The sequence below is a fragment of the Callithrix jacchus genome, chromosome 20, assembly GCF_049354715.1.
Source record: "Callithrix jacchus isolate 240 chromosome 20, calJac240_pri, whole genome shotgun sequence".
In the NCBI taxonomy this organism is placed as follows: Eukaryota; Metazoa; Chordata; class Mammalia; order Primates; family Cebidae; genus Callithrix; species Callithrix jacchus.
In genome coordinates, this window is record NC_133521.1 from 45,125,837 (window position 1) to 45,147,877 (window position 22,041).

Consider the following 22,041-nt stretch of genomic DNA (forward strand, 5'->3'; position numbering starts at 1 on the left):
GCAACCTCAAACTTCTGGGTTCAAGTGATCCTCCTGCCTGAGCCTCTTGAGTCACTGGGACTACAGGCATGCTACATGTCTGGCTAATTTTTAAATTTTTAGTTGAGATGGGGTCTTGCGCTGGTGACCAGGCTGGCGTGAACTACTGGGCTGAAGTGATCCTCCAGCCCCAGCCTCACAGTGTGGGCCACCATACCTGGCTGCATATTTTATTGATTCTAAGATTTGAATTTTAACATCTCTAAAATTAGGACGTATTTACACGTAATGACAGTTTTTTTTTAATTCTTAAAACCATAATAACATAATGGTGTATCTTGCAACTCATGTTTTCTAGTATTCCACAAAATACAGTTGCTATTTTGATAACTATTAGTCGAATATGCATACTCTATTATTAGAATTATTAATATAACAGAATATAGCATGTTTAAATTCACATATATTCATTTGAATAGCTCCAGGACTGTGGTAAGAAGTCAGTCAATGTCAGGCATTATTCCTATCACCAACTGCCCCCAGTCGGGAGGAAGTGGCCCATTTAGCTGGAGCTAAAAGAATACCCAGGGCCGGGTCAGTCTCTAAATCACCCACCTGTAAGTGAGGCAAAGAGCCCGGCAGGTCCTTCCTCCATCCTTCGCCACTCAGGTTCTAAAAATCAATTTTGCAGTTGCTGGCTAGATGGAGGGGAGCATGGGGCAGATGGAGATCGCTCACCCACCTGCTGGGTTAGGGCTAGGGTTTAGGGCTAGTGTTTAGAGTTAGGGTTATGGTTAGGCTTTAGGTCTAGGGTAGGATTTGTTAGGGTTAGGGTTACGGTTTAGGTTTAGGGTTAAGGTTAAGGTTTAGGGTTAGGGTTAGGTTTTAGGGTTTGGTTTAGGAGTTAGATTTAGGGTTCACATTTAGGTTTTGTTTTAGTGTTATGGTTTAGCGGTAGGTTTAGGGTTTTGGGTCAGGGTTAGGGTTTAGGGTTGGGTTTGAATTAGGTTTTATGGGTAGGTTTAGGTTTAGGACTCGGGTTAGGGTTTGCTTTAGGGTTTGAGTTAGGGATTAGGGTTAGCTTAGGGTCATGGGTAAGGATTTAGGGTTAGAGTTAGGTGTCCGGGTTAGGGTTAGGATTCGTGTTTCTGTTGAGGGTTAGGTTATGGTTTCAGGTTACCTTTAGGGTTAGGGTTTGGGTTAAGTGTTGGGGTTAGGGTCAATTGTTAGGGTCATGGGTTAGAGTTAGTGTTAAAGTTAGTCTTTAGGGTTAGGGTTCATTTTATCATGATCCTGGGATTGGTTTATGTGGCTGCACAGCAAATGCCCATCAACTAGTTTACTTAGAAGAATAAGCGGGGCCGAGCACGGTGGCTCATGCCTGTAATCCCAACACTTTGGGAGGCTGAGGCGGGCGGATCACAAGGTCAAGAGATCGAGACCATCCTGGTCAACATGGTGAAACCCCGTCTCTACTAAAAATTACAAAACATTAGCTGGGCATGGTGGTGCATGCCTGTAATCCCAGCTACTCAGGAGGCTGAGGCAGGAGAATTGCCTGAACCCAGGAGGCGGGGGTTGCCGTGAGCCGAGATCGCGCCATTGCACTCCAGCCTGGGTAACAAGAGCGAAACTCCGTCTCAAAAAAAAAAAAAAAAAGAATAAGCATTTATTCTCCCACAGTGCTGCGGGACACAACTGTGGCATTAGCAGGACCGTGCTCCCTCCTAAGTCTCTATGGCCAGGACCTTCTTAGCCTCTCCCCGCTTCTGTGGGCTTCAGGCTTTTCCTTGTTTCGTAAACGCCTCACTCCCGTATCTTACCCCGTCTTTGTGCGCCTTCCCCCGTGTGTCTCCGTGTCCTGTTCTTTTCAAGACACTATGGTTGTATTTAAGCCCCATCCCGTTCTATTGTAACCTCATTTCTAACTAACGACTTCAGCAGAGACCCTGTTTCCAAATGAGGTCACATTCTGAGGTTTTGGGTGGACATGCATTTTGGGGGTTTCAGCCCCGAACACCTCGGGACCGCAGCGCTCCCTGACTCTGTTCTCCACTTCCTCATCTTTGCTTTTTTCGCTCCCTGGCTCGTCTGCCGGTTCTGCGAGGCATCTCCAACACCAGCCATGGTGAACAGTCTGTTCTGTGCAGACGGAAAAGGCGGCGCCCAACCAGAATGTCCTCGGGGCTGCTGTTGGAAGATTGTCAGTTAGAGAAGAGATGCGGGAAAGATAAACGCAGGAGAAATAATTCATAGAAGGGAACGGCACACTGCATGGCCTCACTCCAGCGCATAAAAGTTTGTTACCACAGTTCCTTGGAGCTCTATTCATTGTTTTTGTTTTTCCTTTCAGAAAAAAACGAAACGAAAATATTCCAGTTAAGCGCTGAACCTTTTTTTTTTTTTTTTGAGACGGAGTTTTGCTCTTGTCACCCAGGCTGGAGTGCAATGGCGCGATCTCGGCTCACCGCAACCTCCGCCTCCTGGGTTCAGGCAATTCTCCTGCCTCAGCCTCCTGAGTAGCTGGGATTACAGGCACGCGCCACCATGCCCAGCTAATTTTTTGTATTGTTTAGTAGAGACGGGGTTTCACCATGTTAACCAGGATGGTCTCGATCTCTTGACCCCGTGATCCACCCGCCTCGGCCTCCCAAAGTGCTGGGATTACAGGCTTGAGCCACCGCACCCGGCCCAGCGCTGAACTTTTCAAAGCACAAAGACAGCACAAGAAAGTGTGAGTTTAGGGCATTGGCTCTTCTCTTTGTTAAGGTGAGAGGGAAATAAGCAAGGCAAATATGTTGTCACTGAGTGTCACAAATGAGACTGTCCTACCAAGGGCCAGAAGGAAGCCTCTTACGAGTCCTCAGGGTTTGTTAATTTTAGGGAGCCTCTGGGCACCCTGGGGTCCCAGTGCTGAACAATGCTTCGGGGATTGTTTAAAAGGCACTGTGCACTTGGTTTTACTGGAATTGTGGAAAAAGTTTTATGAGGTCAGGTCTAATTATTTAAAAGCTGGATGGGATCTTAAGAAATCATATATCTCAGTGTTTCCCAGAACTGTATCAGCCTTAACACATTTTTTTTGAGAGAGGGTGTCACTCTGTCGCCCCGGCTGGAGTCCAGTAGTGGGATCACGGCTCACTGTACCCTGAACTCCTGGGCTTAAGCAGTACTTCTGCCTTAGCCTCTCCAGTGGCTGGAACTATAGGTGTGCACCACAATGCCAGGCTTAATTTTTTTAAAGTTTGTCATACAGATGGGGTCTTGCTACAATGCCCAGGCTAGTCTCAAACTCCTGGGCTCAAGGGATCCACCTGCCTTGGCCTCGCAAAGTGTTGGGATTACGGTTGTGAGCCACCACACCCGGCCAACACTTTTTTTTAAGTAACGAATATTTTGTAATGCTTCTTTTATTATTCTGAAATGAAATTCGTAGAAAATATAACCCACCTACAAACCAGCTGCAAAAAGAAAAACAAATTGCTGTAATGCCCTGACTGTAACATAAAGCAAAAGCACGAAGGAAAGTCAATTGTAATAAAATGATATGGATTTGACAAGGAATGTTCAGGTCCGGTCGTATCAGGTGACATGATGAAGTGGCCTGATGCTTGCAGCAAGACAGTCACATAAATGTGATGGCCACAAGTGCAGGTGGACACAGGTGTGTCACGTGGAGGCTCAGAGACCGTGCAGGTGCTGCTGCCAGTGATGGGATTTTCCCACATGCTGGACAGCTCCGGGGGGAAGTCCCCCTTATCACACAGTGGTTGCATCCCCAGAATATCCAACGTAGATGACAATGATGCAAAAACAGACACACCCAGAGTTCAGTTCTAGACCCATGTTTTACAAGAGGATTTGTCATTCACCAAAGCCTGGTGGGACATGGAAAACCAGAGGGATTGGGGGACTTCTTTATTTGGGGAACTGTCCCACTTGTACCCCTGAAAACTTCCAGAAGGCCCCTGGGGGCAGCGCAGCTTCTGTCCAGGACCACCGATCTCTGCCGTTGGTTACTTTTTAAGGTCAGCAAAACGAGGCCTAACGCATGCCACAGAGCCGAGTGTCCTGGAGGGATGTGATGGACGAGCCTGGGACGCCCTCAGCACAGGGCTCTTCCCTCCCAGCACCAGTCCCTCCTTCCTGCTGTGGGAGGGCGGGGAGACATGGAAGCTTCCAACCTAAGTTGCCTTCCGAGCTGCCATGCCTGTGAACTAGCCTCCTGGAGGGGGGAAATCCCAGGCAACCTGGACGTTGGTTTACTACAGTGAAGAGTTTAGAGCAGCACTTCGGAATCAGACTGGCCTGGGTCCAAGTCCTGGCTCTCCCATAAACTGGCTGTGGGTTCTTGGGGAAGTTCCTTAATGTCTCCCCGAGCCTCAGTTTTCATCACTGTAAAATGGGGTTAACAGTATTCCCCAATTACAGGGGAGTTGAGAGTACTTAGCGCAAAAGATGCATTGACTTTTTCTCTTGTAGCGTGGGAAGCACCAGGCAGTGAATTTGAGAAAGTGACAAAAGAGCCTTAGCCTGGGAGGCTGGAGCAAAGAAATCCCTTTTCGAGGAATCCTCCGCCACTTGGTTTGTTTTACAATTCAGGGGAACTAGGCGCACTGACATGTTGTGCGCACCTCCATCTAGTTCTAGAACATTTCTGTCACCCCACGAAGATCACCCGTATCTGTTGGCAGTCCCTCCCCATTCTCTCCTCCCTCCGGCCCCTGACAACCGCCCATCCATTTTCTGTCCCTGTAGACTGGCCACGCTGGACCTCTCGTGTAAATGGAATGAATCATGTAATATGTGGTCCCTTGTGTCCGACTTCTGTCACTCAGCGTCGTGTTCAAGGTTCTTCCACGTTGTCGGGTGTGTCAGAGCCCCGTTCCTTTCAATGGCCAATAGCGTCAGTTGTACGGATGAGGAGTTCTTTGCTCCTCAGTGGTGGGCATTTGTTTTTTTCCCACTTTTCGGCAACGGTGAGTCCTGCTCCACTTTGAATGTCCTGGCCCCTGGCCTGTCATTGGTGTGGAATGAGAGCGAGCTGGGGCTGTTCTGAATCTGGGCCTTTGTTCTGGGTAAAAGGACACAGTCTTTGGAAGGAGACAGACCTGGGTTTGGATTCCGATTCCATATAAGTCACCGGTGCCTTAACCTCTCCGAATCCCAGCTTCTTCGTCAGACAAAGGGGTGGTTATGAGGCACGGAGATGACACCTGTGTGTGCTCAGCACATAGTAGGGATCCAACAAACAGTCTCTCATTTGTGTTCAGAAGCTCCTTTAATGCCTTGGTTATTACACTGCAGCCTGGGCAGGGTGTCCCTTCCCCCAGCTCCAAGGTACGGCTTCCTATGGGTCCTAGTCAGGGATGCACCTGAGCCAGCTGGTAGGGCTCACAACAACAAGAGCCAGTGATGAGTGTGTCTTCCCTACTCCACATTCAGAGACTTTGCATTGCCACCTTGGAATCAACCCACTGGGAGTGTTCACAGCCTGGAAATCAGCAAACCTTCAAAGCAGGGTTTATGCCAACCCCTGACCCCTGGAGAGCCAGTTGTTAAACATTTACCAACACCACAGGTTCTAGTATTTTCTGTTAAGCTGGCCTGGTGGCAACAGGCCAGAGAGATCGGGAGAGGGTGAGGCAGGGCAGTTCAAGGGTTAAGCCCAAGGGTGCTGGAGCAGATATGTGATCTTGGTCCTGGCCTGCAGGCCTGCCACCACTACAGAATCTGTGAGCTCCACATCCTCACTGTTCCCCATCTCCCTTGGAGCTCAGCTGTGCCAGCAGTCCCTGGAGGGACGTCTGCTGGGTGGGATGTAGGGAGTGGGGACTTCTGGGGAAAGCATTGCTCCCCAGTAAAAGTGATGCAAAGGAGGAGCCGCCTCCTTTTCTTGGATGTTTTCATATGCACACGGTGACTCCTGGAGCTGCAGCAGCCACCATGTGACCATGTGGAGAGAGGCCTAAGAAGCAGGCCAGTGTGCAGAGAGTGTGAGGGCAGAAGGAAAGAGCTTGGGTTCCCAGTGGCGCTGAGCCAACCCTGGAGCTGCCACCCCTGGACTGCTTACATGAACCAGCAAAAGTACCTTGTTCTTTAAGCCATTTTAATCCAATGCTCTGCTAGTTGTAAACCAAATAACCCTGATCCAGATGCCAACACATGAAGAGAAGAGCAGGAAGAGACTATGATTCCAAGGAGAATTAAAAAAAAAAAAAAGAATTCCAAAGGGTAAATTCAGAGAGATGACCTACAGATTAGAAGCAAGGAATATGCCCTGGGTAAGGCCAGGCAAGGATTTTTCCAATTCAGGAAGTGGAAAAATTCTGTTTTTATTTTTATTCTTTTTTAATTTTTAATTTATTTGGAAAAATTCTTAGAAAAAGTATAATCCACCAAAACTGACTCAAAAAGAAAAAGAAAGTCTGAATAGTCCTATAACCTTGAATAAAATGGACTAGTAGTTTAAAATCTTCCCATAAAGAGCTGGGCATGGTGGCTCAGGTGTGTATTTCCAGCACTTTGGGAGGCCAAGGTGAGTGGATCACCTGAGGTCAAGAGTTCGAGACCAGCCTGGTCAACATGGTGAAACCCCGTCTCTACTAAAAATACAAAAAATTAGCTGGGTGTGGTGGTGCATGCCTGTAATCCCAGCTACTCGGGAGGCTGAGACAGGAGAATTGCCTGAACCCAGCAGGCGGAGGTTGCAGTGAGCCGAGATGGCGCCATTGCACCATCCAGCCTGGGTAACAAGAGCGAAACTCCGTCTCAAAAAAAATACAAAGAATTAGCCAGGCGTGGTGGTACGTGCCTGTAATCCCAGCTATTGGGGAGGCTGAGGCAAGATAACTGCTTGAACTTGAGGGGCAGAGATTTCAGTGAGCTGAGATGGCACCACTGCACTCCAGCCTGGGCGACAGAGTGAGTCTGTCTCAAAATCATCCTCATCATCCTCCTCCTCCTCCTCCTCATCATCTTCCCACAAAGAAAACACCAGGCTCAGTGAGTTTTACAGATGAGTTCTACCAAACATTTAAAATGTCAGACAGTCTTACACAAACTCTTCCAAGTAATAGAACAAGAGAATATTTCCCAACTCATTCTATGAGGCCAGTATAACCTTAATATGAAAACCTGACAAGAATGTGTGAGAAAGGAAAATTATAGGTGAAAGTCATCACAGAAAATAGACACAAAAATCGAGACAAAATACTAGCAAAGCTAGCCACTGACACTTAAAAAAGCAATATGTGATGACAAGCACACATTTATCCCAGTAATGTAAAGGCGAGTTCACATCAGAGAATCTAGAAATGCCATTCATCACAGTGACGGGCTAAGGGAGAAAAACCTGCGCTTGTTCATACAGATGCAGACAGAGCAATGGCTGATGTTTAAATCCTTTCGTCAAAAAAACAATTGGCAAATTAAGACAAACGTTTCTTCATATGATAACACATACCCGCCAAATGTTACAGTAAACGTCATTCTTAAGGGAGCACATGAGAAAACGTTTCTTCTCTTCGACATTATATTTCTGGTGCCAGCGTAGAACAAGGAAAATGAATAGAGGTATCGGGGCTAGAAAGGAAGGAACAAAACTATCATCTTTCTCACATGACATGTCTACACTAAAAACTTACGTCTGCAGAAAAAAACACTAGAAATGATAACAGAGTTTAGCAAGGTAATTTCCGTGATTAAACGGTCAGATCTCAGAGGCAAGGGGACAGAGCCGTAGGCGTATGACTCGCACAGAAGCACACGGTGCTCTTAGCAAGCGCAGAGCCCATCCCGGGGCCACTTGTCCCCAGGGTGACTTCTTGGCTGGTGAGCGGGGGCAAGGCTGAGCCTGGACATCAGTCTGCAGTTCCACCTGGTTGGAGGGGAGGCATGGCAGGGTGGGGCGCCAGGTGTGGGCCTTCCACCCCTTCCAGGTGTGGGCCCCGTGGGTCTTTCGCTTCCCTCTCCACTGGACCCGGTAATCAAGCTAGCATGCAACCCAGTGGCTGGGTTAGTTTCCTTTGTGGCTGCAGGGAACAGGCATGGCCACATCTGATGGCCTTCCTTGAAGGTAGCACATCAGCTGATTCTGAGCCTTTCTCACTCGGCCTCTGTCTGTCTCTTGCTCCTTCTTGCCTCTCACCTCCCCAGGAGCAAGGGTCTGGTTGCACAGAGCTTCTGCTCATGCCCCACGTACACCCTCCTGCTCTAGTTGTCTATTGCTGCCTAAAAAACTACCCCGGACCTAGCGGCTAAAAAGCATCGATCAGACAGACGCGGCGGCTCATGCCTGTAATCCTAGCACTCTGGGAGGCCGAGGTGGGTGGATTGCTGGAGGCCAGGAGTTCGAGACCAGCCTGGCCAACGTGGCGAAACCCCATCTCTACTAAAAATATTTTTAAAAATTAGCCAGGCGTGGTGGTACATGCCTATAATCCCAGTTACCCGGGAGGCTGAAGCATGAGAATTGCTTGAACCTGGGAGCTGAAGGTTGCGGAGAGTGGAGATCGTGCCACTGCACTGCAGCATGGGCAACAGACAGAATGAGACTCTGTCTCAAAAAAATAAAAGAGAAAAAAGAGCAATCAGGTATTGTGGTCACAAATCTCTAATTTGGCTCGGCATGGTGGCTCATGCTTCTAACCCTAGCATGTTGGGAGGTCAGAGTGAGAGAATTGCTTCAACCCAAGAGCTTGAGACCAGTCTGGGCAACATGGTGAGACCCTGTCTCTGTCTCTACAAAAATTTTTAAAAAAATATTAGCCAGGTGTTGTGGTGAGTGCTTGCAGTCCCTGCTACTCGCAGGCTGAGGTGGGACAACCGCTGGAGTCCAGGAGGTCCAGGCCTCAGTAAGCAATGATTCACCACTGCACTTCAGCCTGGGTGACAGAGTGAGACCCTGTCTAAAAAAATAAATAAACAAATCTGTAATTCGAGCAGGGTTTGGCAGGGACAGCTCATCCTTGCTCTCTGTGGGGTCAGCGGGAGCAGCTTAAAGCCTGAGGGTGGTGACCCAATGTCTGGGAGCTGGAATCGCCAAAGGCTCTCTCACCTACAGGCCCAGTGCCTCACCTGGGGCGCTGGCTGAAACACCTACCATGGCTTCTCCACAGGGCTTGGCTCCAAGAGTGAGCGTTCCAAGAGAACCAGGTGGAAGTCGACTTACCTGTTACCACCCAGCCTTACACGTCACCCTGACCGTTATCCCAAGCCCACCAGGATTCAAGGCTCAGAAACCTAGACCCCAGTTTTTGATGGGAGAAGAGGCAAAAATCTCATGGTATGAAGAGTGTGTAGGAAGAGAAAGATCATTGCAGCCACGTTGGGAAACACGGCCCGTCACTCCTCCCCACCACTCCCAGCCTTCCCCTCATTTGATGACCAACCCCATTCTCTTTCCAGCAGAGGATACCCATGACCCGGGCTGGGCCAGACACCACGCACCGTCTCTCCAGCCACAGTGGTTGGTCCAGGGCTGGGCAAGTGACCAAAGCCTTTCATTTGGAGTTTGTACCTAGCTGAAGCCGGCAAGCCAAGCCTCTTCTTGCCCCAGAGCCAAGATGGCAGGGGTGAGGCCACATCAACTGTACATGTGACTTCGTGACCTGCAGCATCAGCCCTGGACCGCTTATCTTCTGTCTTCTTATGTGAAAAATTCCGCCCTTGGCTGGGGAAGCCACTGGAGGAAGGTTCCAGTGACTCACAGCTGAACACAACCCTAATTTACACTTGGAACAAATGGCTACATTCACAGGCACCCTAAGTTCATCACTGAAACACTTGGAACAAATGGCTACATTCACAGGCACCCTAAGTTCATCACTGAAGTCAACACAAAGCTCAGTGATGATCACGATTTGTGATTCTTCACAAGACGCTGTTGACAAAGAGACCACATCTCTCTTGTTTATCTTTCCATCCCAAGCACCAGACATCAAAGACTTAATACATTGGTCTTGAATGAATGAGTGAATGCAGCGGGCTAGCAAACGCCACAGCGATGGTGACTCTGGCATCAGATGGAACAGGGTCCCAATCCCACTCCCTGTGCTTGCCTGCTGAGTGACCTTGGGCAGCCCCATTAACCTCTCTTGGCCCCAGTTTCCTCATCTGTAAAACGATAATACAACTGACCATGTGCAAGGGTGGTTGTGAGGGTAACTGAGGTTGAACCGATGTTCACTGCTTTTGATGTTATTGAAATTGGTAGAGGTGATGAGAGCAAAAAAAGCCAGAATATGGGGTCCGGGCGCGGTGGCTCAGGCCTGTAATCCCAGCACTTTGGGAGGCCGAGGCGGGTGGATCACGAGGTCAAGAGATCGAGACCACCCTGGTCAACATGGTGAAACCCCGTCTCTACTAAAAATACAAAAAATTAGCTGGGCGCAGTGGCTCAGGCCTGTAATCCCAGCTACTCAGGAGGCTGAGGCAGGAGAATTGCCTGAACCCGGGAGGCGGAGGTTGTGGTGAGCCGAGATCGTGCCATTGCACTCCAGCCTGGGTAACAAGAGTGAAACTCCATCTCAAAAAAAAAAAAAAAGCTAGAATATGATCTCTCAAGTGTTCACCCCACCTCCATTCCTGAAGCAATGGGATCAGGCTCTACCGTGTACTTAGCCTTAGATAGGACAGTTTGGGTTGGGCTCTGTGGGTGGCTCTTCTGTTTGTCTCACTTGGGATCACCTGTGTGGCTACAGTCACCTGGCGGCTAATGGGGCTGCGTGGTCTAAGAAGCTTCTCTCACAGGCCTGGTGGTCATTTTGGTGGCTGGCTCTGCTCTTACAGCGGTTCCCTGCTCCACACAGCGTCATCCTCCAGTAGACAGCCTGGGCATCTTCACAGCATTTCGTCAAGAGTAGAGTGGCAACAGCAAGGTCTCTTGAGACTGAGGTTTTGAAGTCACACAATATCGCTTCTGCCACATTCTATATATTTGTCAAAAGCTTAGAAAGGAAAATATATTTCTTCTACATGCAACACTTTGCTTCTGACAGCAAATGGCAGGGTATTGATTACCCACACCAGCAAATCTTCCAACTTTTTGACATAGCTGGGTGTCTCACAGTTCAATCTAATTCCAACACTACCTAGAATTAGCACCAGATCTCACAACTGAGCGACTCAGTCCCATGGTACAGCCTCCACTTCAGATGCCAGTTGCGAGTCTCGGCCTCCCTTCAGGTTGACCAGCTATGGCTTACAGCTGATTTAGGAGTCCTCATGACCCCCTCCTCAGGCTCGATAATTGGCAAAAGCTGGGCGCAAAAGCTGGCTCATGCCTGTAATCCTGGGACTCTGAGAGGCTGAAACAGGCAGATCACATGAGGTCAGCTATTTCAGACCAGCCTGGCCAAGGTGGTGAAACCCTGTCTTTACTAAAAGTACAAAAATTAGCCAGACATGGTGGTGCGCGCCTGTAATCCCAGCTACTCAGGAGGCTGAGGCAGGAGAATCACTTGAACCTGGGAGGCAGAGGCTGCAGTGAGCCAAGATCCAGCCAATGCACTCCAGCCTGGGTGACCCAGCAAGACTCCGCCTCAAAAAAAAATTGGCAACTGACGTACAGAACTCAGGGAAATACTTTGCTTATGTTCACTGGTTGATTATAAAGAATGTGACTCAGGAACAGCCAAGTCATGGACAGGGTGGAGTGGACAGAGTGGGATGGACGGGTTAGTAGGAGAGGCACGGTGGGGGTGCGCGGTACAGAGCTCCTATGCCCTCTCCAGGTGCACTGCCCTCCCTGCACCTTGATGTGCTCAATAACTCAACGCAGAAACTCTTTGAAACGCCTTTCTAGTCATTTAGGGGTTCTACGGAGGTCACATTACACAGGCATGATTGATTACATCATGAGGCCTTGGGATTAAGTCGATCTCCAGCCCCTCTCTTCTCCCTGGAGGTTGGGGTTGGGGAACACGGTGACTGAAGTTCCAGCCCTCCTCTGGCAACCAGCCCCCACCCTCCAAGAGTCATCTCATTAGCATAAACTCAGATACGGTTACTAATAATGGTTTGGATACTTGTCCCCTCCAAATCTCATGTTGAACTTTGACCCCCAATGTTGGGAGTGGAGCCTGGCGGGGGGTGTTTGGGTCGTGGGGCAGATCCCTCACGAATGTCTTGGTGCCATCCATGCAGTAATGAGAGTTCTCCAGTTCTCTCGCTCTAGTAGTTCCTCAGGGACCTGATTGTTTAGAAAGCCTGGTGTCTTTCTCCGCGTGCCTCTCTCCTCTCCACATGACCCTTGCTCCTTTTAACCTTCTGCCCTGCCTGGAAGCTTCCTGAGCTCCTCACGGATGCAGATGCTGGCGCCATGCTTCCCATGCAGCTGGCAGAACTGTGAGCCTAATACGCCTCTTTTCTATATAAACGACCAGCCTCAAGCCTTCCTTTACGGCGACAAAATGGGCTAAGAGAGTTGTTATTGTCAATAACAAAAATGCTTTTCCCACTCTTACCGCTCGGGAAATTCTGAGGGTTTTAGGAGCTCTGTGTCCAAAACCAGGATGGAGACGATGTAAATGTTTCTTATTATATCACAATGTCACAAAACCCTTTGCAGATTTGTTAAGTCACATTGCAAAGTAGAGCCTGTATACAAGGCACCTTATTTCAGCTCCAAACCGAGGATCAGTTTCCCCATGAGCATATCATCCCCCCGGGCATTCACCCCCCAAATCTGCATTTTCCCCATCACTGTTGCAACAAATGACCACACAAACTGTGGCTTACAAAGCACACATTTAGTATTTTAAAGTGCAGGAGGACTGAACTCTAAAATGGGTCTGCCCCTTCTGGAGGCTCCCGGGAAGCATCTGCCCCCTTGCCTTCTGCGGCTCCTGGACACCGCCCGCATTCCTTGGCTCATGGCCCCTCCTGTCTCCCAAGCCAGCAGAGTGGCATCTTCTCCCCTTTCTGACTTCTTCCTCCCTGTCCCCGGGATCCCTGTGATGGCCCTGTGCCCACAGTATAATCCAGGATAACCGCCCCCACCTCAAGATTTTTAATTTAATCATATCTGCAAAGTTTCTCCTGCCAAGTAAGGTAAATTGCTTGGTAAGGTAGACGTCCACAGGTTCTGGGGGTTAAGACATGGACATCTTTGGGGGTCACCGTTCTGTCTGCCTGCAACCTCCGCCTCCCGGGTTCAGGCAATTCTCCTGCCTCAGTCTCCTGAGTAGCTGGGATTACAGGCACGCACCACCATGCCCAGCTAATTTTTTGTATTTTTAGTAGAGACGGGGTTTCACCATGTTGACCAGGATGGTCTCGATCTCTTGCCCTCGTGATCCACCCGCCTCGGCCTCCCAAAGTGCTGGGATTAGGGGTGTGAGCCACCGCGCCTGGCCCCTCTGGGGACTGTTTTAAGGGAGTGTGCCCCAAATACATCATTAAAAGCCTGGACCCGCAGCCAAATGACCTCGATTCAAATCCCAGCTCTCCCGCGTCCTCATCGTTCGACCTCAGCCAATGTGCTTCACCTCTCCGCACCTCCATTTCCTCTTCTGCACGATTGGGATGTGTCAGATCCTGCTGCCATAACACACGTGCCGTAGACCGCGTGGTTTAGACCTCACAGTCCTGGAGGCAAAGTCTGAGGGCAGGGAGCCAGCAGGGCCAGGTTCTGATGGAGGCTTTCTTCCGGCTCGTAGGTGGCCACCTTCTCCTAGGTCCTCACGTGGCCGGGCGTAGAGGAAGAGGGGGTGTGGGGAGAATGCGCTCTGGTGTCTCTCTGATGAGAATGTTAGATTTGGACAAAGTGTACGAAGAAATCAAGGAAAGAATGAAGCAACAAAAGCAGAGATTTACTGAATATGAACGTACACTCTGCGGTGTGGGAGCAGCCCCGAGCACAGGGGCTCAAGGGCCCCAGACACGAAATCTCATCCAGTCCAAATACCCCCCAGAGGTTTCCCGTTGGCCACTTGGCGTTCAGCCCTGTGAATGAAGTGGTGGCCTGTGATCAGTCCAATTGGTCAAGCGAAGTGACAAAGGTCACACTCCTATGCAAACATCTGATTGGTTGTGGAAAGCAACAATCAGAGGCTGAGGTGGAGTTAGTCTGTTGCCACAATCAGTCTGATAGGTCGCAGACAGCAGCCAATCAGAGGCTGAGGGGAAGTTATTCTGTTGCCACAATCAGTCTGATAGGTCGCAGACAGCAGCCAATCAGAGGCTGAGGTGAAGTTATTCTGTTGCCACAATCAGTCTGATAGGTCGCAGACAGCAGCCAATCAGAGGCTGAGGTGAAGTTATTCTGTTGCCACAATCAGCCTGATAGGTTGCAGACAGCAGCCAATCAGAGGCTGAGGTGAGGTTATTCTGTTGCCACAATCAGTCTGATTGAGAGGTTGCAGACAGCAGCCAATCAGAGGCTGAGGTGAAGTTATTCTGTTGCCACAATCAGTCTGATAGGTTGCAGACAGCAGCCAATCAGAGGCTGAGGTGAAGTTATTCTGTTGCCACAATCAGTGTGATAGGTCGCAGACAGCAGCCAATCAGAGGCTGAGGTGAAGTTATTCTGTTGCCACAATCAGTCTAATAGGTAGCAGACAGCAGCCAATCAGAGGCTGAGGTGAGGTTATTCTGTTGCCACAATCAGTCTGATAGGTTGCAGACAGCAGCCAATCAGAGGCTGAGGTGAGGTTATTCTGTTGCCACAATCAGTCTGATAGGTTGCAAAAAGCAGCCAGTCAGAGGTACTTTCAATTTCCCATTCGCCCGCAGAAGACGTGGGGGTTTGCAAAGGGGTAGCCGCTGGTCCTCCTGTCACTTAGGCGAGGAAAGGTAAGGCCCTCCTTTCAGTTTAGTTCTGGGAAGTCAGCATGAAGCGGCCTTAGGTTCGGGGCCTTCAGACCCTATTCTTCTGCCTCGAGGATGCCGATACGTGTCGGCTCTGTGTCCTCACCCAAATCTCGTCCCCAGGTGTGGAGGGAGGCTCCTGGTGGGAGGTGACCGGACCACGGGGCGGTTCCCCGAAGCGGCTCTCCTGATAGTGAGCAAGTTCTCGCTGGACTTGGTGGTTTTTTTTTTTTTTTTTTTGAGACGGAGTTTCGCTCTTGCTACCCAGGCTGGAGTGCAATGGCGCGATCTCGGCTCACCGCAGCCTCCGCCTCCTGGGTTCAGGCAATTCTCCTGCCTCAGCCTCCTGAGTAGCTGGGATTACAGGCACGCGCCTCCATGCCCGGCTAATTTTTAATATTTTTTTAGTAGAGACGGGGTTTCACCATGTTGACCAGGATGGTCTCGATCTCTTGACCTCGTGATCCCCCCGCCTCGGCCTCCCAAAGTGCTGGGATCACAGACCCGGCGGTTTGAGAAGGCAGTTTCCCTGCTCTCTGTTGCTCTTCTTGCTCCTGCCGCCGTGTAGAGAATTCTTTGCTTCCTCCCTGACGGTAAGTTTCCTGAGGCCTCCGCAGCCAGGTGGAGCTGTGAGTCAGTTAACCCTCTTTCCTGTAGAAAGGACCCAGTGTCGGGTGTTGTTCTGTGGCAGTGTGAACGCGCTCATACGGATTCTAACCCCTGCCTTACCGGGGTCCTGCCCTCATGGCCTCGGCGAACTTTAATCGCTTTCTGATTGCAAACACCGTTGTCCTGGGGGTGAGGGCTTCGACCTATGAGTTTTAGGGGCACACGATTCATAGCACAGGGCCATGATACCTTCCAGAGTCCTGAGGAGGAAATGAGCGAATACGGCTCAGAACGGGCTGCGGCACCGGGCAGTGCGGGGCGGGTCGTCATCATCGTCGTCTTCGTTTACAAAACTTACCTCTGGGCTCTGCAGCCGAGGTTTCACACGCACCCTAAAACACGAGAGAGAGGGTGTAAGAGGAGGCGGCAAGTCCAAGTTGGAGGGATAATAGTTTCTTCCAGGCCTCAGGGGGTTGCCCTGCATGCCTTTTGGGGTTTGGGGTCCCCCCATTCCAGCCTGGGGTTCTCTGACATTAGCATGCATCCCAGTCACGTATGTTACTCTTAAAATGCGGCTTCCTGAGTCTCGTCCCAGACTAACTGGATCGGCCCTTGGGGTGGAGCCCAGTGGCTGCATGGTGGCTCACACCTGTGATCCCAGCACTTTGGGAGGCAGAGGCGGTGGATCACTTGAGGTCAGAGGTTCGAGACTAGCCTGGCCAACATGTTGAAACCCTGTCTCTACTAAAAATACAAACAAACAACAAAAATTGGACATGGTGGCTTGTACCTGTAATCCCAGCTACTCCGAAGGCTGAGACAGAATTGCCTGAACCTGGAGGCGGAGGCCTGAAGGCAGAGGCTGCAGTGGGCTGAGCTCAAGCCAGTGCATTCCAGGCTGGGCAACAGAGTGAGACCCATCTTTACAAAAAATTAAAAAATTAGTCAGGGGCAATGGTATGTGCCCGTGGTTCCAGCTACTCAGGAGGCTGCAGCAGGAGGGTCCCTTGAGCCAGAAGTTGGAGACACCAGTAAGCCACAATTACACTTCGGCACTGCAGCCTGGGGGACAGAGCAAGACCCCGTTTCTAAATAGATACGTATTTCTGATGTCAGAGAAACTGTTTTCATCAACTGTGGGAAAAACCCTAAGACTCACTCATAACCACTGACCACGAACACTCCCAAGTCAAAGTTGTTTCTACCTCCCTGAATCCAAAACTCCCGCTGACGAGCACTGAGCCTTGATGTGAACATGGCCACATCCAAATGTCCAGGCAGCCCTACAACTCCTCACAGTCAGGTTCCTGCAGTTTCCTCAAGATGAAGAAGCATTTTGCAGGATGAGATCTGAGCATCACGCTCTGCCCAGTGATTCCGTTTGGAGGGGAAATGCTTTCCCATTTGCCAGGCAGAAGAGGTGGGGGTTTGCAAAGGGGGAGCCTCTAGCCTCTGGTCCTTCTGCTACTTAGGCATGAAAAGTTAGGGCTCTCCTTTCAGTTTGGTTCTGGGAAGTCAGCGTGAAGCAGCCTTAGATTCCCTCCTTCAGACCCTGTTCTTCTGCCTCAAGGATGCTGATGATATGGTTTAAATCTGCCCCACTCTTGCTTTCTAACGACACTTGACATCGGATGTTCACCACTGATGTAAGTTCTCCTCCGCCACTGTTAACACAGCCATGTCCAGCTACTGAGGCAGAGGCAGCAATCCTCCAGGCCGGAGCGTGTGCAGGAGACCTCCATTCATTTCGTAAATGTGAACGACGCAGTTGCCAGTTCCTTTTGACTCATTTTTTCCTTCCTTTCCACCGCTTGCCAGTTGGGGTGGACTCCAGCGTGGCTGAGGGCAGATGCCGCCGCCCCTGAGAGCTGCTTCTGGTTCACGTGGCTTCTGAGGGAACCACAACTCCAGCCCTCCTCTCTGTGGGGGACACACATTCACCGCTTGCCCTCTGTCCCCAGAAGACATTTTCTAACAGCCCAAGGGCCGATCTGGAATCAGAGAAAAACACTCCCTGCGGGAGTCTGGGGGAGTATATGGTTTGTGTTTTATTAGCCCTTGCTGGGTCTCCAGATCTGAACCCCAGCGGGGCCTGTGTCCTCAGATCTTCCCGAAGCGCACCCCTGAAAGCCAGCTTGGGCAGCCGGAGGATTAGAGTGAATGAAAATCATTAGCTGAGCTGTTTGTTTGGCACACGCGTGTGCGCAAGAGCCAGAGGCCATTTTCAAGGGAAAACGCCCGTTGCAGATTCCTAAAGCCTTTCTCATTTGAGACTTGATCCTGGCAACGACTTGATGAGATTGGTTTATCAGCGGGTCCATTTGACGGGCAGGAAAGTGGTGTCGAAGGGAGGCCGGGTGACTTGCCCACAGCCACACAGCTGAGAAACAGAGAGCCAGACCCGGGTGAGGACCTGCTGCCTCCGCAGGGCAGGGTACACCTCCCCCTCTCTCTTCCTCCTGCCCCCTTTCCTCTTCCTTTCTTTTTCTCCAAACTTCCATTCATGTATTTTAAAAACTTTTTTTGGAGATGGGGTCTTGCTATGTTGCCCAGGCTACACCCAAGCTCCTGGGCTCAAGCACTCCTCCCACCCTGGCGTCCGGAGTAGTCAGGATGACAGATGCTCAACCACACCTTGCTCAACAATTTTTAATTGAAAAATTAACATATGCAAATGATAAACAGTACAGGAAAGGACGCCAGACCCCCATTTTCTAGCTATTGTGTGCATATGTGCTTGTGAACACATGTGTTTGCACGCTTAGCTGTGCATGTGATACAGTACACGGCCTCCTACACAGACAGGCAACCCATGCACTGGGTGCCTCTGGTTCTTATTTCTCTCTCTCTCTCTTTTTTGCAATGGAGTCTCGTTCTGCCTCCCAGGCTGGAGTGCAGTGGCGTGATCTCAGCTCACCGCAAACCTCTGCCCCCGGGTTCCAGCCATTTTCATGTTTCAGCCACTCAAGTATCTGGGGTCGCAGGTGTCTATCACCACACCCGGCTAATTTTTGTATTTTTAGTAGAGACAGGGTTTTGTCATGTTGGCTGGGCTGGTCTCAAACTGCTGACCTCAGGTGATCTGCCCACCTCGGCCTCCTAAAGTGCTGGGATTGCAGGTGTGAGCCGCTATGTCTGGCCTTTCTTACTTCTCTTGAAAGCTGTCCTGTGTCCACCTGGATGGAGCCGCCACTCCTTTTGCTGACTGCACATGAGCTCTTGGTGCATGGGGACCAGGCTGTCCTTGTCCACGCCTCCCCCGCGACAGACATGAGGCTGCTCTCAGTCTCTGCTGTAATCAGCGTGCAGTGTGGGTCACGCCTTTAGCACATACATGCCTTCGTGCCCCTATGCCAGTGCATCAGTCAGCAAGAATCCTCGGAGGAGAACTGCTGTGCGGGAGGATTTACCCCTCTCGGTGCCGGGGCTGGGGTTAAACTGCTTCCCCATAGGCTGCACCTGCTCACATGCCTGCCCTCCGAGTGGCAGACCAAGCCCCTCACCCCTAATGCCAGGCAACGCAGAGCCATCCCAGGGAGCTCTCTCTAATCAAAGACACGAAGGTGTTTGATCTGCCTGATTTTCAAATGATTTACCCAGAAAATATCTACCTCTCTCAGCCCCTGGTGTGGGGAATATGAGCCCTTCCCTGGAAACACTGTTAGGGAAAAAAAAGGAAAAAAAGAGAGAGAGAGAGAGAATGAGAGAGAGAGAGCCCGTTGAAAAGGGCGTCCCTAAAACGTGGACAGAGGAAGCAGGGAGACTGGAGTCCAGACACTCAGATCCTGTTGTCACCCCACCAGGGCCCACCCAGCAACACCGAGACATTGAAAAGGGCCCTCCTGAGCATCTAAAAACAGTGCTGATCAATTCCGGCCACTGAGCCTCCCTCAGTTCCCAAATCACCAGCAGGGATTTTTTATACCCCCTCCACCCAGCCACCCTGGGTCCTATGCAGCCACCCTGGGTCCTGTGCAGCCACCCTGGGTCCATGCATCTCCGGGACTCACAGATGAGATGGAACTGTCCCACGCATGTTCTCTGGGGCAGAAACTGCTGCGGAGCCTGCCAAGGCCACTCCTGGGGGGCCAGGGCAGAGCGTCTGACCCAGGAGGCTGTGGCCTTGCCACCCCAGGCCTGGCATGGCCTGTGGACAGTGGCCCGTCCCACCAGCCACCAGGAACCTCCCTTTAGTGCCCACCCCATCCACCTCACCAAGACTGATCTAGAAATTATTTATAGACCCAAACTCCACAGAAACCATTGTGCCTGCCGTTGCCATGGCAATGGGGATGTGGCAGGAGCACCAGGCTTTCAGGCTTTCCCAGGCCTTTGGTGGCCGGCAGGGGCGATCAGCGTCTACCAGGAGCCCCTACGTTGCCCACCTCCAGAGACCCCCGGAAGTGAAGAAGACAGGCTTCCCACCTGCTTCCAGCAGGGCTGGCTGCGTCCTGGAAGGCAGCACCGCTGGTGAGTGGTTTGGTTTTGTTTAAAACCTGTCCATGAAAGCATCTAGAACAATGTCCCCAAGACCGGTGGTGCACCTGTCTGTCACCCGTGAAACCCCTCGGGGACACAGCCTCCGACTCCCACTGCAGAGCAGCTGCATCAGGCTCCTGGACGGCGGGGTCTAGGAATCTGTGTTTTGGTTTTGGGATCTGTGCAAATCCACGTGACTCAATAATCCAAACATACAGAGAGCCTGGGAACTCTTACCCTGCTCTGGCGCCCTGCGTGTCCTCTCTCATCTGCTTCTTGTGTCTCCGGCTTCTTTAGGGAGTCAGCAAATACGACACGGTCCACGTTTGCCTTTCCCTGCTCAGAAAATAAAGATGCCATGGCCAGGCTTCTGTACCTTGCTTTTCTCACTCAATGCGATTTTCCAAAGCTGTCACAAAATCCGCTCCTTCTTTATTATTTTTTCTTCTACGGCAGCACAGCGTGGGTTCCCTCCTGTGGGTGGGTGTGCCAAGAAATCTGCTTGCGTAACCAGACCTTTTTCCTAGGAGTTGCCCAGATGCAGCCCCTAGGATGAGGATGTGTTTGCAGTGACTGTTCAGGGAGTGCTCGCTGGGGACACAGTTTGGGGGTGGGAAGCTGGACCGGAAAGGGAAGGGAGCTGGGCAGGGTGCTACGTGGGCACAGTCCTTCTGTAGCCTGAAGGAGCTGGGGGAGGGTGGGGCATGCCTGACCCTGCAGGGGAACTGTGGAGGGTCAGTCATGCCAAGGGATGCCCCAGACTGAGACCAGGGAGCTGGGGGCTTCGTTCACCCACCCAGAACCCACCTGTGTTTGGTTAAGGGCAGTCTAGGGAGATCTAAGTTACCAGGCATTTCCATGCATGTGTGCAAAGCAGCTTCTCAGAGCCCAGGGCCCATCCTCCAAACCAGGGGTCTCCAACCTTTGGGCCACAGCAGGAGGTGAGCAGCAGGTAAGTGAGGAAAGCTTCCTCTCTATTTATAGCCTTGCCTGTGGCTCGCGTTAACGCCTGAGCTCTGCCTCCTGGCAGATCAGTGGTGGCATTAGAGTCTCATAGTAGCATGGACCCTGTTGTGAACTGTGAATGCGAGGGATCTAGGTTGCATGCTCCTTCTGAGAATCTAATGCCTGATGATCTGCCACACGGCAGTGACCAGCAATGGACACACATCCCTTCCCTTATGAAGCATACACTCCAGATCAGTGTTGCCCAATAGAGCTTTCTGCACTGAGGGAATGTTCTAGATCTGCCTTGTCCAATAAGGCAACCACTAGTCCCATGTGGCTGTTGAGGCTTTGAAATATGGCTGGTACTGGTTCGTGGCCTGCTAGAAACCCGGCCATACAGCGGGAGGTGAGTGGCAGGTGAGCGAGTGAAGCTTTACCTGTTTATTTACAACCACTCCCCATGGTCTGTGCACTGCCTAAGCTCTGCCCCCTGTGAGACCAACTGCAGCATTAGCTTCTCATACGAACGCAAACCCTGATGTGAGTTGTGCATCTGAGGGGTCTAAGTTGTGCGCTCCTTGTGAGAATCGAATCCCCGGTGATCTGTCGCTGTCTCTGATCACCCCCGTATGGGATTGTCCAGTGGCAGGAAAGCCAGAGCAGGGCTCCCACTGATCCTACGCCATGGTGAGCTGTATAATTATTTCGTTATATATTACAATGTAATAATAATAGAAATCAAATGCACGGCGAGTCTAACACGTTGAGTCATCCTGCGACCACTCACCCTGCCTGGTCCCTGGAAAAGCTGTCTTCCATGAAACCAGTGTCTGGTGCCCAGAAGTTTGGGAACCACCGCTTTAAACCGCTGCTGGTGCTGGAGGTATAAACACTCAAAGCCTTGGAGTGCACAAAAATGGTAAAAAGGGATGCAGGGATCGGCAGGGGCCCTGAGGTTATCCAGTACACGTTTTCAATGGGCTCTGTTATAACTGGTTCAGACAGGGAGCCTCCCAGAGCTGGGAATTCACCTGCCCCGGCTTCAGGACAAGCCATGAACAAATTATCACCCATTTACTCAGCCCTTCTGTGAACCAGGCCCTGGCTAGACTAAGGAGTCCCGGGTGTGTCGATCCCAGTGCGTTCCCTCCAGGGGCACGGCACTGGATAGGAGAGGGCCGAGCGCTCCCGTAGCTTGAGGCAGCTGGTGGCCCT

At 51.0% G+C, this 22,041-nt stretch overlaps 2 long non-coding RNA genes across 2 annotated transcripts in view; one reads left to right on the forward strand and one right to left on the reverse strand.

Annotated features, from left to right (window-relative positions):
* Positions 1-3,373: 3,373 nt before the first annotated feature.
* LOC118149676 (uncharacterized) lies at positions 3,374-20,329 on the reverse strand. Its single transcript, XR_004737237.3, has 2 exons — positions 20,116-20,329; positions 3,374-15,791 (listed from the first exon to the last, which is right to left on the reverse strand). It is a non-coding gene; the product is annotated as an uncharacterized LOC118149676 (long non-coding RNA).
* The window catches only part of LOC118149725 (uncharacterized), a 52,641-nt gene continuing 50,264 nt past the window's right edge, over positions 19,665-22,041 (forward strand). Inside the window, exon 1 of the long non-coding RNA XR_013530246.1 lies at positions 19,665-19,869. This is a non-coding gene — a long non-coding RNA (uncharacterized LOC118149725). The remainder of the gene's footprint in view (positions 19,870-22,041) is intronic.